This window comes from Schistocerca americana, chromosome 7, assembly GCF_021461395.2.
Source record: "Schistocerca americana isolate TAMUIC-IGC-003095 chromosome 7, iqSchAmer2.1, whole genome shotgun sequence".
In the NCBI taxonomy this organism is placed as follows: Eukaryota; Metazoa; Arthropoda; class Insecta; order Orthoptera; family Acrididae; genus Schistocerca; species Schistocerca americana.
Window position 1 is genome coordinate 534,569,042 of NC_060125.1, and position 13,959 is coordinate 534,583,000.

The 13,959-nt window shown below is 43.3% G+C and overlaps 1 protein-coding gene across 4 annotated transcripts in view; it reads right to left on the reverse strand.

Annotated features, from left to right (window-relative positions):
* LOC124621858 (eye-specific diacylglycerol kinase) overlaps positions 1 to 13,959 on the reverse strand; it is a 637,666-nt gene that overhangs the window by 90,384 nt on the left and 533,323 nt on the right. The window lies entirely within an intron of this gene.

Consider the following 13,959-nt stretch of genomic DNA (forward strand, 5'->3'; position numbering starts at 1 on the left):
AATTATCTACCCACATAACCATCAGAGAATCAGAAAACATAGTTCTTGTCAAACAACTTGCTCTTTCCAGAATGACATTTTCACTCTGCAGTGGAGTGTGCGCTGATATGAAACTTCCTGGTAGATTAAAACTGCGTGCCAGACCTAAGACTCGAGCTCTGGGCCTTTGCCTTTCGCTGGCAAGTGCTCCACCAACTGAGCTACCCCAGCACAACTCACAACCTGTCCCCACAGCTTTAATTCCGCCAGTACCTCATCTCCTAACTTCAGAGAAGCTCTCGCGCATATGTTGCAGAACTAGCACTCCTGGAAGAAAGGATACTGTGGAGACAAGACTTAGCCACAGCCTGGGGGATGTTTCCAGAATGACATTTTCACTCTGTAGCGGAGTGTGCACTGATATGAAACTTCCTGGTAGATTAAAACTGTGTGCTGGACTGAGACTCAAACTCAGTAGAGCACTTGCCCGTGAAAGGCAAAGGTCCGAAGTTCGAGTCTCGGTCTGGCACACAGTTTCAATCTGCCAGGAAGTTTCAACTTAATCTAAATTTACATGAGGCAATCATGCTATCAATGGGCAGTCTCAAGTTTGGTGTAAACATCTATAGTTCCAGAAATCTTTTGGCACTATTCCTCATAAGCAGCTTCTAATCAAATTGTCTAGCAACAGAGTACCAAATCAGTTATTTGACAATTTGCAATTTCCTGTCAGCGGTTCTGATGTTCCACGAGGAAATTTCACAAGTCCTCTGCTGTTCTTAATCTACAATAACAATTTAGGAGACAATCTGAACAACTCTCTTAGCTTGATAGCAGATGATGCTCTTATTTACCATCTAGTAAGTCATCAGAAGATCAAAATGAGTTGCACAATAATTTGGGCAAGTTACTTGCACTATTCAAAAAGTGGCAATTGACCATAACCTATAACAAGCATGAACCCCTCAAAAAAAGTTAAATTTCAGTTACATGGTAAATCACAAAAATTTTAAGGCTGTTTATTCAACTGAATACCTAGGGCTTACAATCATGATACACTTAATTGGAACCATCACACAGAAAATGTTGGGGGAAGGCAAATCAATGATTGCATTTTATTTGCAAATTACTTAGGCGATGTAGCAACACGTCTAGCAAATAGACTGTCTATACTACACTTGTCTGTCTTCTGGAGTACTGCTGCATGGTATGGGATCTTTATCAGACAGGACTGACAGAAGACCTTGAAAATATTCAAAGAAAGGCAGCTTGTGGGGACAATATGTCATAGGCATGATAAGCATGTTGCAGTGGCAAACATTACAACGAAAGACATATTTTGTTGCAGTGAGGTATATTCACTTAAGCATGCAGTAGTTGTGTGCGGACCGACATTCTATACAGATGAATTTTTTTCTTTCCTTTTAATTCCATTGGACGTACGAATCACATGACTTGTGTATCTTCCTACAATCAGCAGTCCTACGTTACTCCGTTTTATTTGGACCGGAACAGTGGTGGTAGAATGGTCAACAATTGCAAACTCACGGTCCCATGTGAACAATGGTGTTCTGTGTAATTTGTGGTGTTGGTTTCAGGAGTAACAGTAAAAGGTAACCCATTATTTCCATATTATTATCAATTCTCAGGAATTTCTTATTATTGCAGTGTTATCTTCTATTAGTTATGCTGTTTAGTTAGGTTCAGGTTAGTTAGTTATTTTATTTATATTTTTTCTTTGCAGAATGGATGCATATGAAAGGGAGTCTGAAAGAATCAGAAAGTTACTTGCTGAGGCTTTGGCAGGGAGTGATCATGAAGGTGACTTTGATGACGAATGTGAAGAAAGTGTAGATGAGGTAGGAGAGTAACCTGAAAATTCTGATACAGAACAAGAGGTGTCTGATTGTGAAGATGCTGTAGACAATATCACGAACGGTCCAATATCAGGTTATGAAATGTAATAAACAGGTACCTCCAAAAACTGTCAGAACCAGGTCTGAAAATATAATAACCCATCTTCATGGCATAAAGCCCACTCTACAACATCTGAAAAGGTCAAATGAAATTTGGAAGCACTTTTTTACTGATGGTATTGTCAGCACAATAGCAGAAAACACGAACCTGTTTATCGAGTCCCAGAGATGTCAATTTTCCACAGACATGGACTGCAATGTTATGAGTGCAAGTGAAATTCAAGCGCTAATACTTTTACTGTATTTGGCTGGAATGATAAAGGCTAACCATCTAAGTGCTGATGACCTATGGAAGACTGATGGTACAGGGGTAGAAATTTTCGGGCTCACCATGTCACTGCCTAGATTTTGCACCCTCCTCAGATATCTGCGATTTGACAAAAAGTTGACAAGAGAAGAGAGACTGAAATATGATAAGTAACCTCAAATAAATATTTTTGACATTTTTGCCCAGAACTGCAAACCAGTGTACACTCCTTTCGAATACCTCACAATCAACAAGAAATTAGAGGTATTTTGAGGCAGCTGTCAGATTAGACAGTACATACACAGAAAGCTGAACAAATAAAGAATAAAAATATTTGCTCTTTGTGACGCCATGATGTACTCAGGGTGTATACTAGGACAAGGAGTAAAAATCCTGGGCTTTACCAGGATTTCCCAGTTAAAAAGTATATTTTCCCTCAGGACTGTAAAATTTATTAATCCTATGAATGGTTAAGGTTTTATACACTAGAACTTTCTGGCACTTTAAGGGGGGAGGGAGGAAACACTGCAAAGTATAAATTCAAATTCCACCAAACACAGCACATTAGTTTCTGAAGCATAGAAACCAAGATTGCGATGTGCCATTGTAGGCTAATCATAGCTCATGTTAGGCGAGCCGATGACAGCAGTTATTCAGAGCTTAGACCACGTGATGTAGTCAGTCAACAGCAACATCACTGGCAAGTAGTGCGAACACAAATAGGAAAAGTTTACACTTTAAATTACTATAAATAGTGCACATGTAGTTCACATATAATATTGGTCATTTTCTGTGTGTGTTACACTTAAAGATACATATCACACAAATGTGCCAGGAAAATTTGAAAAAATGAATAAATGTCTGGTCTTCTGGGCTCGAAATTCTTCTAAGCAGCTGGTTCTCAAAGTGTTAAGTTTTGAATGAGAGTCAAATGCTCTGTGACTTAAGAAATTCATCCAACATTCTCGCAGGTAACATAACTGTTGTGACTCGCCGATCTTTTAAAGTGTCGCCGCGCAGTTACGCGCATCCTCTACATGCGGCGCCGTCTGCCAGCCATGCAGCAGCAGCGCCACCTAAGCGGCCAGCCAGCCAGCAGCCGCTAGACTCAGACTCAGTTATGGTTTGACTGTTAAAGTGTACACACGTCTTACTCTGTTTACTTGATCTGTGACTTTCATGTATAGTATCTTCCTTGAAATATATTTGTTCAACTTGAAGTTATAACAATTGGCGACGAGGATGGGATTTTTCTTTTCCATTGTTGGCCCACATGTTTCCATGGCTACTTTAGAGCAACTATTGCAAGGTCTCATAGAACAGTAAACGCTTCTCACAAATGCAATTCGTGATTTCGTCGTGGCATCAAATGCGGGGCGTCTCTCATTGTTGTCTCTACCTCCTTACGACGTGACGGCGGAAGACTGGTCTGATTACGAAAAACGTCTTCAACAGCACTTCTTGGCATTTCATGCCGCGGACGAACAAACATGTAAGTCTCTGTTCCTTTCATGGATTTCACTTCAAATGTATCGGGTGTTGTCACAATTGGCTCCTTTGAAAGATCCTGCGTCTTTGTCCTTTGCTGAAATGTGCTCACTTCTGTCTGTCTATTTTCAAAAGCAATCGCATGTGGTAGCCTCTCGTGTTGCCTTTTATCATTGTCAAAAACAACCGAATCAATCCTATCGCACTTGGGCTGCTGAACTTCACAGTCTCAGTAGAAAGTGTCAATTTGTTACCGAAGTTCACAAAGAATCCTATGCTGATTCCATGGTACGGCATGCAATTACCCGATCGGTGCCCAACAAAGAAGTTAGGCAACATGCCCTTCAGTTGGCAAATCCGATTCTAGATGAATTCCTATCCATCGCTCGGACTTTTGAAATTTCTCGCGCCGCTGGAGCGCAAATAGAGGCATGTGGCGACGTCGGGGAAATACAAACTCTGTGCGATGTTGACGAAGCGTGTGGCGTGTCCCCGCCGGCCGACGTGGCTGCAGTACGCTCCCAAGCGCAGCCAAGGCCTAACCGTAAACAAACCTCTAAGAAACTGCAGCAAAACCCACGGCAACTTCCTTCATGTCTGCGGTGTTTTACGAAACATTCACGAGAAGATCATCCACAACGTTGGGCCGTGTGTCACAAATGCAAAAAAAAGGGTCATGTGTCATCCGTTTGCAAATCCGACCGCATACATGATGTTCATGAACATGACGCAGATTCTGATTCTGTGTTGTCTGTCAATTGTACTTCTTCCCTTTCAGGGAAGTTATTCCTCACTGTCCAAATACTTGGTCAAGATGTTCGCATGCAGGTGGATACTGGTTCTGCTGCCACTATCATCAATTCTCAGACATATCTTCAGTTGGGTTCTGCAATCCTGTCAACTGTCACTCAGCAATTACGGACTTACAATAAACAGAAGATTTCTCTCTTGGGACAATTTGATGCCTTTTTTCTCCTGGGTTAGGCCGTGCACATGACTTTGAAGCTCATATCACGCTCAAACCCACTGCTCGGCCTTAGTTTTTTCAGGCTCTGCCCATTCCTGTGGTCCTTCGTTATCAGGTCAAATGGAAGCTGGATCGTCTCACTGCTTCAGGGACCTTGCTTCCTGTCACTTCCAGTGAGTGGTTCTCTCCTGTCGTTGTCGTAGCTAAGCCAAATGGTGATATTCGTCTCTGTGGCGATTTCAAAGCCACTGTAAATGCTCAATGCCTTATCGACACTTACTCTATGCCTCGACCTGAAGAATTGTTCACTTAACTTGCTGGAAGCCAGTATTTTTCTAAACTTGACCTGTCAGAAGCTTATCATCAACTTCCTCCCGATGCTGCTTCCCGGCAGTTTCTGGTCCTTAACACGCCTTTTGGCCTCTATCAATACCAACTATTGCCATTCAGTGTTGCCAGCACCCCTGCTCTCTTTCAGCGATTCTTAGAACAATTATTGCTCACTGTCCCTGGGTGTATAAATTACCAGGACGACATTGTTGTCACTGGCTCCACCACTGACGAACATCTTCAAAATCTCCACACACTTTTTCATGTCTTACAGACTGCCGGTCTTAAGTGTAATCTTCAGAAATCAAAATTTTTTCAGGCATCTATCACGTACTTTGGGTTTCAACTCTCTCGGGATGGTATTCGTCCGCTTCAGCAAACTGTCGCTACGATCGATGCCCTTCCTCACCCTATATCTGTTAAGGAACTGCAGGCCTTCTTGGAGAAAATACTATCACAAGTTTTTACAGTCTGCTGCTTTGGTGGCTCAGACGTTGCATCGACTGTTGCATAAAAATGTGCCTTTTCACTGGTCCGCGTCATGAGATGCGGCTTTCCAGAAATTGAAGACTATGCTGAAACAGGCCCCCTGCCTGGCTACTTATCGGCCTAGCCAACATCTTGTTCTTGCCATGGACGCCTCTCAATATGGGGTCGGTGCAGTCCTTGCGCACCGTTTTTCTGACAGTTCTGAACCAACCCATTGGTTACGCCTCCAAAATGTTCACGAATGCCCAGCAAAAGTATTCTCAAATTCAAAAAGAAGCTTTGGCCATTATTTATGCTCTTCATAAGCTTGGTGCTTTTCTCTACAGATCCAAATTTCATCTTGTTACGGATCACAAACCACTTGTTTCCTTGTTTCATCCATCAACATCACTTCTCGACAAGGCTGCACACCGCCTCCAGCGTTGGGATCTTTACTTGACTCGTTTCAATTATGAGATTCATTTCCGGCCGATGGCTCAACATGCGAATGCTGATGCACTGTCTCACCTTCCCTTGGGTCCTGATCTGGCATTCGATAGGGACGAACTTTTGTGTTTCCACCTAGATGTTGCCGAGCAGCGGGTTGTGGACAGGTTCCCCATCACCAGGGACCAGCTGGCGGCTGCTACGGGTTCTGACCCTACCCTCTCCCGGGTTTTACACTGTATTCTGAAGTGTTGGCCAGATCATCCGTCCACTAAGACTTCTGATCCGTTGCGGAATTACTATGCTTTGCATTATCGCCTCACGGCTAGGGATGGTGTTATCCTCCTTTCCACCAAAAATGCTTCGCCGCGTGTTGTGGTACCTGGGTCTTTGCGTGCTTTGGTCTTGCGCCTCCTTCACCGAGGGCACTGGGGTCTCTCTCGCACAAAATCTCTGGCACGCCGTCAGGGTTACTAGCCCAGCATCGACTCTGAAATCGCACACATGGTCGCGGCCTGCGGCCCTTGTGCGTCACAGGCCGCCACCCCAAAGTCATCTTTGTCACCGTGGCCTTTGCCTGAGAAGCCCTGGGAGCGTATTCATGCTGACTTCGTGTGACCTTTTTTAGGTACTTATTGGCTTCTCGTATTGACGCCTACTCTAACTTTCCTTTCATTGTCCGTTGCACGTTGCCTATCACCGCGGCAACCACCAATGCTCTAGCTTGCATTCTCTCTTTGGAAGGCCTTCTCTCTACTCTTGTTACTGATAATGGTCCGCAATTTGCCTCTTCCAATTTTGTGGATTTCTGTGCCCATCACGGTGTCATGCATGTCACGGCCTCTCTGTTCCATCCACAGTCAAACGGTGAGGCTGAACGACTCGCCTGCACATTTAAGGCTCAGATGAGGAAACTCCTGGCTTCTTCTGCTGCTGATGATGCGCTTCTCCAATTTCTGGCTTCTTACTGTTTCACCCCCATGGGCGACCACAGCCCAGCTGAGCTCTTACATGGCCAACAGCCCCGCACGCTACTTCATCTTCTGCGGCCTTCCATCTCACAGCCGCGGGTGCCTTCGCTTGGCCAATTCACCGCCGACAACCTTGTATGGGTACGGGGATATGGCAGGCGGCCAAATGGAGTCCTGGCCACATCTTACGGCACCGTGGCCAACACCTGTATGAAATCCAGGTGGACACGGGTGTTGCAGTGCGTCATTCAGACCAGCTTCGGCCTCGTGTGCTAGCAACACCTGTTCCAGATGCCACTACACCACCTTCGGCTCTACCTGACGCTCGGGATACTGGAATCTCTCATTACTCACAATGCAGTCCTCTCACCATCATATCAGTGCCAGCACAAGAACTGATGCCACCAGGAGACGTGCCCATGCAGGAACCAGGTGACCATCATCTGTCGGAGCAACTCTACTCGCCTCCTTCTCCTACAGATGCGGACACATCGCCCATGTCTCCTGTTATAAGAACCGGACTTGAGCAACGGGCAGATTGGTGCACGGGGCCCCAGCAGATACGACCCCCACGTCTCCTGTCATCTCGATCTGTTATCATTGGGGACACTTCCGTCCATACGAGAAGCCTCCTCTTCGAGACTTTACGGCCAGTCAAACAACACCTATGGATGTTAGCAATCTACAGGCCACCTCCATCAAGACCTGTGCAAAAACTTCAAAGGGAGGAAAAGTGTTGCGACTTGCTGATCTTTCAAAGTGCCGCCACGCAGTTACACGAGTCCTCTACATGCGGCGCTGTCTGCCAGCCATGCAGCAGCAGCGCCACCTAAGCGGCCAGCCAGCCAGCGGCCGCTAGACTCGGACTCAGTTATGGTTTGACTGTTAAAGTGTACACACGTCTTACTCTGTTTACTTGATCTGTGACTTTCATGTATTGCGTCTTCCTTGAAATATATTTGTTCAACTTGAAGTTGTAACAATAATTCATCTTGCATAAAAGGAAATTTACTTTGAAACTAATGCTTCTCAAACCATCATTCGTAATACTTTACTGCGACCTGTTAGAAACACACTCGTTTCAGTAGCTGCCATCAAACATCAGAAAACAAGTGTTACTACGTGGGCACAGCTACAATGACCTAGGAAGCTGGTATGTTTGTACGAACTTACATTACATCATAAAAGAAACAGGACACCAGAGCCTACTCCAAGAGCATCAGAATTTGGTAAAACATACTAAAATGCAAAATTTTGTACATGGCTGCACGTTCAGAGACCGTGAATATTTACAATTAAAAGAAAACAGCCCTCAGTCACTAATCAGTGCCCGAGGGCTGTTTTCTTTTAATTGATACTAAAATGCATAATTCGGCTTAAGGTGAACATTCTTATGTCCAGATTCACAATGAAGTAGGCCCCAACCTGATATTAAGCTTCTCAGTGTGGTTTTTGGGATGTAAATTTTCTTGGAGTACCACTATTGTATTATCTCATGTTATGTTCTTTATTACAAAATAATGCCACATGTGCCAGAAGATGAAAACATGGATGTGAAATTCAGCGAACAGCTGAAACTAGTTAACATTAGACTGAAACACTTCATTTCAAATAAACTGACTGCCTCTGCAGAAAAGATTAATAAAAGCCAAATGTCTTTAGCAAACCAAAAAAAAAATGACTTCATTGTTCTGCAAGGCACCCAAAAACAAGGAAATAAAATAAAATCAGAAAATATACTAATAAGAATTTTACCTTCCACAATTATGTGAATGTATTTTAATTTACTTGATATCTCCCAGCCACAGAAATTAGTTTTGTTTTCATTTGACGTGAGAGCTTGAAATGATGAGGAAACAGCAAAATCACTAACAGCCATACTTCAAGTAGCCAGAAGCAGGAGAAGGTACTGCTCATACATGACTCAACTACACATGCACATGAGCCCACTGGAAAATGTTCAAACGAACCTAATGCAAACAATTGTGACATCACACTCATCGTAAGCAGTTTGTTGTTATGAAACATTGCACAGTCTTCATCCTAAAGCCTTTGACACATTTTGCTGTTGACAAACGTTAGAGTATCAGTTCTCATCAGCCAAAATTACAAAAAGTTAACTGAAAACTAGAACACTGAAAAATTCCCAGAATTCTAAAAAATTCCAGGCTTTTTCCCAGTTTTCCCCTGGATGAAAAAATTCCCATGTTTTTTCCAGTTGTCCCGGGGTATATACACTGTGTGTATTATATTATTGATATGGAAGTGCATGTTGGAACACAACCAGAAGGGCTATACTATGTAAGTAATACTCTAGCAGCTGTAGTTCAAAGACTGTGTACCTCCATCAGAGGAACTGGCAGGAATATCACAGTGAATAACTGGTACCTGTCGTCAGTTGGCTGAAACACTGAAAAACGATTTTTGGCTAACTTTATTACGAACCATACAAAAAAACAAAAAGGAATTGCCACTGAAATTCATGAAGCCCAGTAAGCATGAAGTGGGTTCAAATACATTTTCCTTCAGAAAAATCTTGCACTCCTGTATCATATATTCCTAAGAAAGGCAAAAACGTTGTACTGGTATCCAGTCTTCACCATGATGACAGTATTGACAAAGAGACAGGCAAAGCAGAAATGATAGTCACGTATAATAAGAAATTAAGACGGCACAAACACATGCAACAAGTTGTGTGGTGTGTACAACTGCACAAGACACAGATGCCAATGACCTATGGTCATATTTTATTCGTTACTCAATGTTGGCGGCATCAATCCTTTAGTGATTCATGCTGCTAACAACCAAGCCAGCTGGACTCCACAAAGAAATTTTCTGCACCATTTGTCTCATGAGCTTGTTACAGAACACATGCAAGTCCCGGCTGCCTTGGGTAACATATTGTCTAATATTCCTATATGGATTTGTGAAATTTTCCAAATTGAAGTGAAAGCAAGGCCTGTCAGCACCATCCTAACAAACAGTGAGGGCATTGTGCATACTGTGACAGCGGAAAGAACGGACCTACCGGGTGGAGCTGCTGCAAATGTAGTAAATATCTGTGTTTGGAACATGTAAGTGTTATTTGTTCAGAATGTTTAAAAACCGAAAACTTTGACTGAAATGAGTAAACTGAAAAATTGTTGTAACCAATGTGTGCCTTTCATCCTGTTTACAATATTATTATACATCATTTTCATATGCACAAATAAATAATGTAACACATTTGGAAACAGAATTTCAGTGGAACAGGGAAACTTATCATTTCAGTGGAACTGGACAGAAATCATAGCATTATAAAAGGTATGTACTTAGCACACTAAAATCAAATGCAATAAACTGCATATTCTCAATTACTTTGTTGATTTTTACTTATATATCTGTATTTATCGCCATGCGGATTGACATTCCGCAGCAACTATTAACGGTACTAAACATGGCACAACTACTGCAGGGTTAATATCAATCATCAGCTTTCTCCTCCGAATGCCAAAGTATCATGACCACTCCCACAAACACAAGGACAAATGAGCATTGAAACAGAACAACAGAAATCTGAGCTTGCACAGATAGACTTAGGTGTACATTTTTCCCATGAGCTATTTGAGAGGGGAATGGTGATAGCACTGGCAGAAATTACTTAACAGTCATAGTTCCAGCTCCATAGTCTTAGACATTCATTAGAAAATATCTGGTGTTAACAAGTTTGTTTGCGTGACCATCATGTGCAGCAAGCATAGAAATATTTGTTTTGTAATTAAAAACTGCCCTTTCTTGCTGCAATGTACACTCCTGGAAATGGAAAAAAGAACACATTGACACCGGTGTGTCAGACCCACCATACTTGCTCCGGACACTGCGAGAGGGCTGTACAAGCAACGATCACACGCACGGCACAGCGGACACACCAGGAACCGCGGTGTTGGCCGTCGAATGGCGCTAGCTGCGCAGCACTTGTGCACCGCCGCCATCAGTGTCAGCCAGTTTGCCGTGGCATACGGAGCTCCATCGCAGTCTTTAACACTGGTAGCATGCGGCGACAGCGTGGACGTGAACCGTATGTGCAGTTGACGGACTTTGAGCGAGGGCGTATAGTGGGCATGCGGGAGGCCGGGTGGACGTACCACCGAATTGCTCAACACGTGGGGCGTGAGGTCTCCACAGTACATCGATGTTGTCGCCAGTGGTCGGCGGAAGGTGCACGTGCCCGTCGACCTGGGACCGGATCGCAGCGACGCACGGATGCACGCCAAGACCGTAGGATCCTACGCAGTGCCGTAGGGGACCGCACCGCTACTTCCCAGCAAATTAGGGACACTGTTGCTCCTGGGGTATCGGCGAGGACCATTCGCAACCGTCTCCATGAAGCTGGGCTACGGTCCCGCACACCGTTAGGCCGTCTTCCGCTCACGCCCCAACATCGTGCAGCCCGCCTCCAGTGGTGTCGCGACAGGCGCGAATTGAGGGACGAATGGAGACGTGTCGTCTTCAGCGGTGAGAGTCGCTTCTGCCTTGGTGCCAATGATGGTCGTATGCGTGTTTGGCGCCGTGCAGGTGAGCGCCACAATCAGGACTGCTTACGACCGAGGCACACAGGGCCAACACCCGGCATCATGCTGTGGGGAGCGATCTCCTACACTGGCCGTACACCACTGGTGATCGTCGAGGGGACACTGAATAGTGCACGGTACATCCAAACCGTCATCGAACCCATCGTTCTACCATTCCTAGACCGGCAAGGGAACTTGCTGTTCCAACAGGACAATGCACATCCGCATGTATCCCGTGCCACCCAACGTGCTCTAGAAGGTGTAAGTCAACTACCCTGGCCAGCAAGATCTCTGGATCTGTCCCCCATTGAGCATGTTTGGGACTGGATGAAGCGTCGTCTCACGCGGTCTGCACGTCCAGCACGAACGCTGGTCCAACTGAGGCGCCAGGTGGAAATGGCATGGCAAGCCGTTCCACAGGACTACATCCAGCATCTCTACGATCGTCTCCATGGGAGAATAGCAGCCTGCATTGCTGCGAAAGGTGGATATACACTGTACTAGTGCCGACATTGTGCATGCTCTGTTGCCTGTGTCTATGTGCCTGTGGTTCTGTCAGTGTGATCATGTGATGTATCTGACCCCAGGAATGTGTCAATAAAGTTTCCCCTTCCTGGGACAATGAATTCACGGTGTTCTTATTTCAATTTCCAGGAGTGTATTTTGCTTCTCCCAGACAATTTTGCCTTCCACTTTAAGGTACCTGCAGTGGGATAGTTACTCACATTTTAGGTTGGCATCTGCATTTTCTCTCATCTGTTCACATGGAAGTCACACTATAACTTCACTAACGAAACATAAGCACGTTTTTCAAGTTTCCAACTTTTTCTTCAAAATTTTCATATTGTTTGCATAAATGTCTCATCTTGTTTGGTTTGTTTGTGTCCATGAACTCACAGTAGTTACATCTTTAAATCACAGTTTTCAATCAAATACATACAACTAGTGACAAAAGACTAATAGTGCTCCAAAACAATATGAAAATTTTGAAGAAAAAGTTGAAAACATGAAAAACATTCTTATGTTTCATAAGTGAAGTTACTGTGTGACTTCCATGTGATCAGATGAGAGGAAAAACAGATGCCAACCAAACACATCAAAAACCACCCCACTGATAATGCCTTAAAGTAAAAGGCAAAATGCATCTGGTAGAAATAAAACACACTACAGCAAGAAAAGGTGGTTTTTATTTACAAAATAAACATATCTGGTATTATTGACACAGTACTTATTTCTTGCACCATTCCTATATACAAAGGAATCACACAATTCTGACCACCTTACTAACTGGTACATTCCTCTAATAACCATAATACATACACAATAAATGGTTTTGCAACTCAGTAGAAAAAATTTTGTCCATGCTGAATGTTTGAGAATGAAGGAACTATGAAATAACTTAAGCAATTTGTTCACATTTGATAAATGGCAAATCAGCTACAAGGTAAGGATTCAGAGGTCTGGAGCCTCCAGCTGGAAAATGGAGATACTTGTATGATTTTCTGAAAGTTCGCTAGTTAAGGTGTATCACGACTGGAGTCACTGTAGAGAAATAATGAGCCATCAGCACAGTTTTTCAGAAGAGTGGTAGATACAGACAAGAGACAAATACAGTAATCACATTGGTGTGTGTCAATGGAAGCAACACATTTACATGAATGTTTCACATGCATATTCATAGAGGAACAAATGTTGAGCTGAGCACGTACATATAATTTCCTCCCAAGCCCCATCACCATCTTTCAAGACAACTGAGCAAAACACCATACACATTGTAAGGTAGGAATAATCAATACAAGAAAGTGTAGTTCTTCACTGTCTTTGCTGGTTCCCAGACTAATAAGACCTCATCTCTGTTCATGGAAACACAGTTTCATTCCTCCACACTGACATAGACAATGAAATTGCACACAGTGTGGTTGGTCATCCCAGATCTTAATACACTGCCATGTCATATCAAAGCTATATGAAATTGTACTGAACCACCCGCGCTATATTACATGATTTAGTTACTTCACAGAGTATTCCGTCATACATTTTTTTCATACCCATTTCTGAATATCCACAGTATGTGTAAAAACTTATGTACCCCCCCCCCCCCCCCCCCCCAATCTTCCTCCTGTGATGCTGAACAATGAAGCTTCTCAGGAAAAAATAATTAAATTCAAAATATATGTAGTAACTCTAGGAAGAAAAGCAGCAACCCCAATAACCTTCAGCCAAACAACCCACTAATGGTAACAGTTAGTCAATACGATATACAGTTCACCTAAAACTGAATTAAAGTAATGAAGTTCAACTTTAACAAAAGTGGATTTTTGGCAAAGTATACCACACAAAATGAATAAGATGAAGTGCTGAGCATTCTGAGGAATTATATATATACTGTGAACCAAAAACATGCAAAAGTTAGCAAGGCTGAACTACGTAAGATATGTTACATTTTTGGTGAAAAGAAAACTTTCTCCTTTCAGTTATAAAAAGGATAGAATAAAATACACTACCACTGTCACTGTTTTATACTTTGTGCACTACT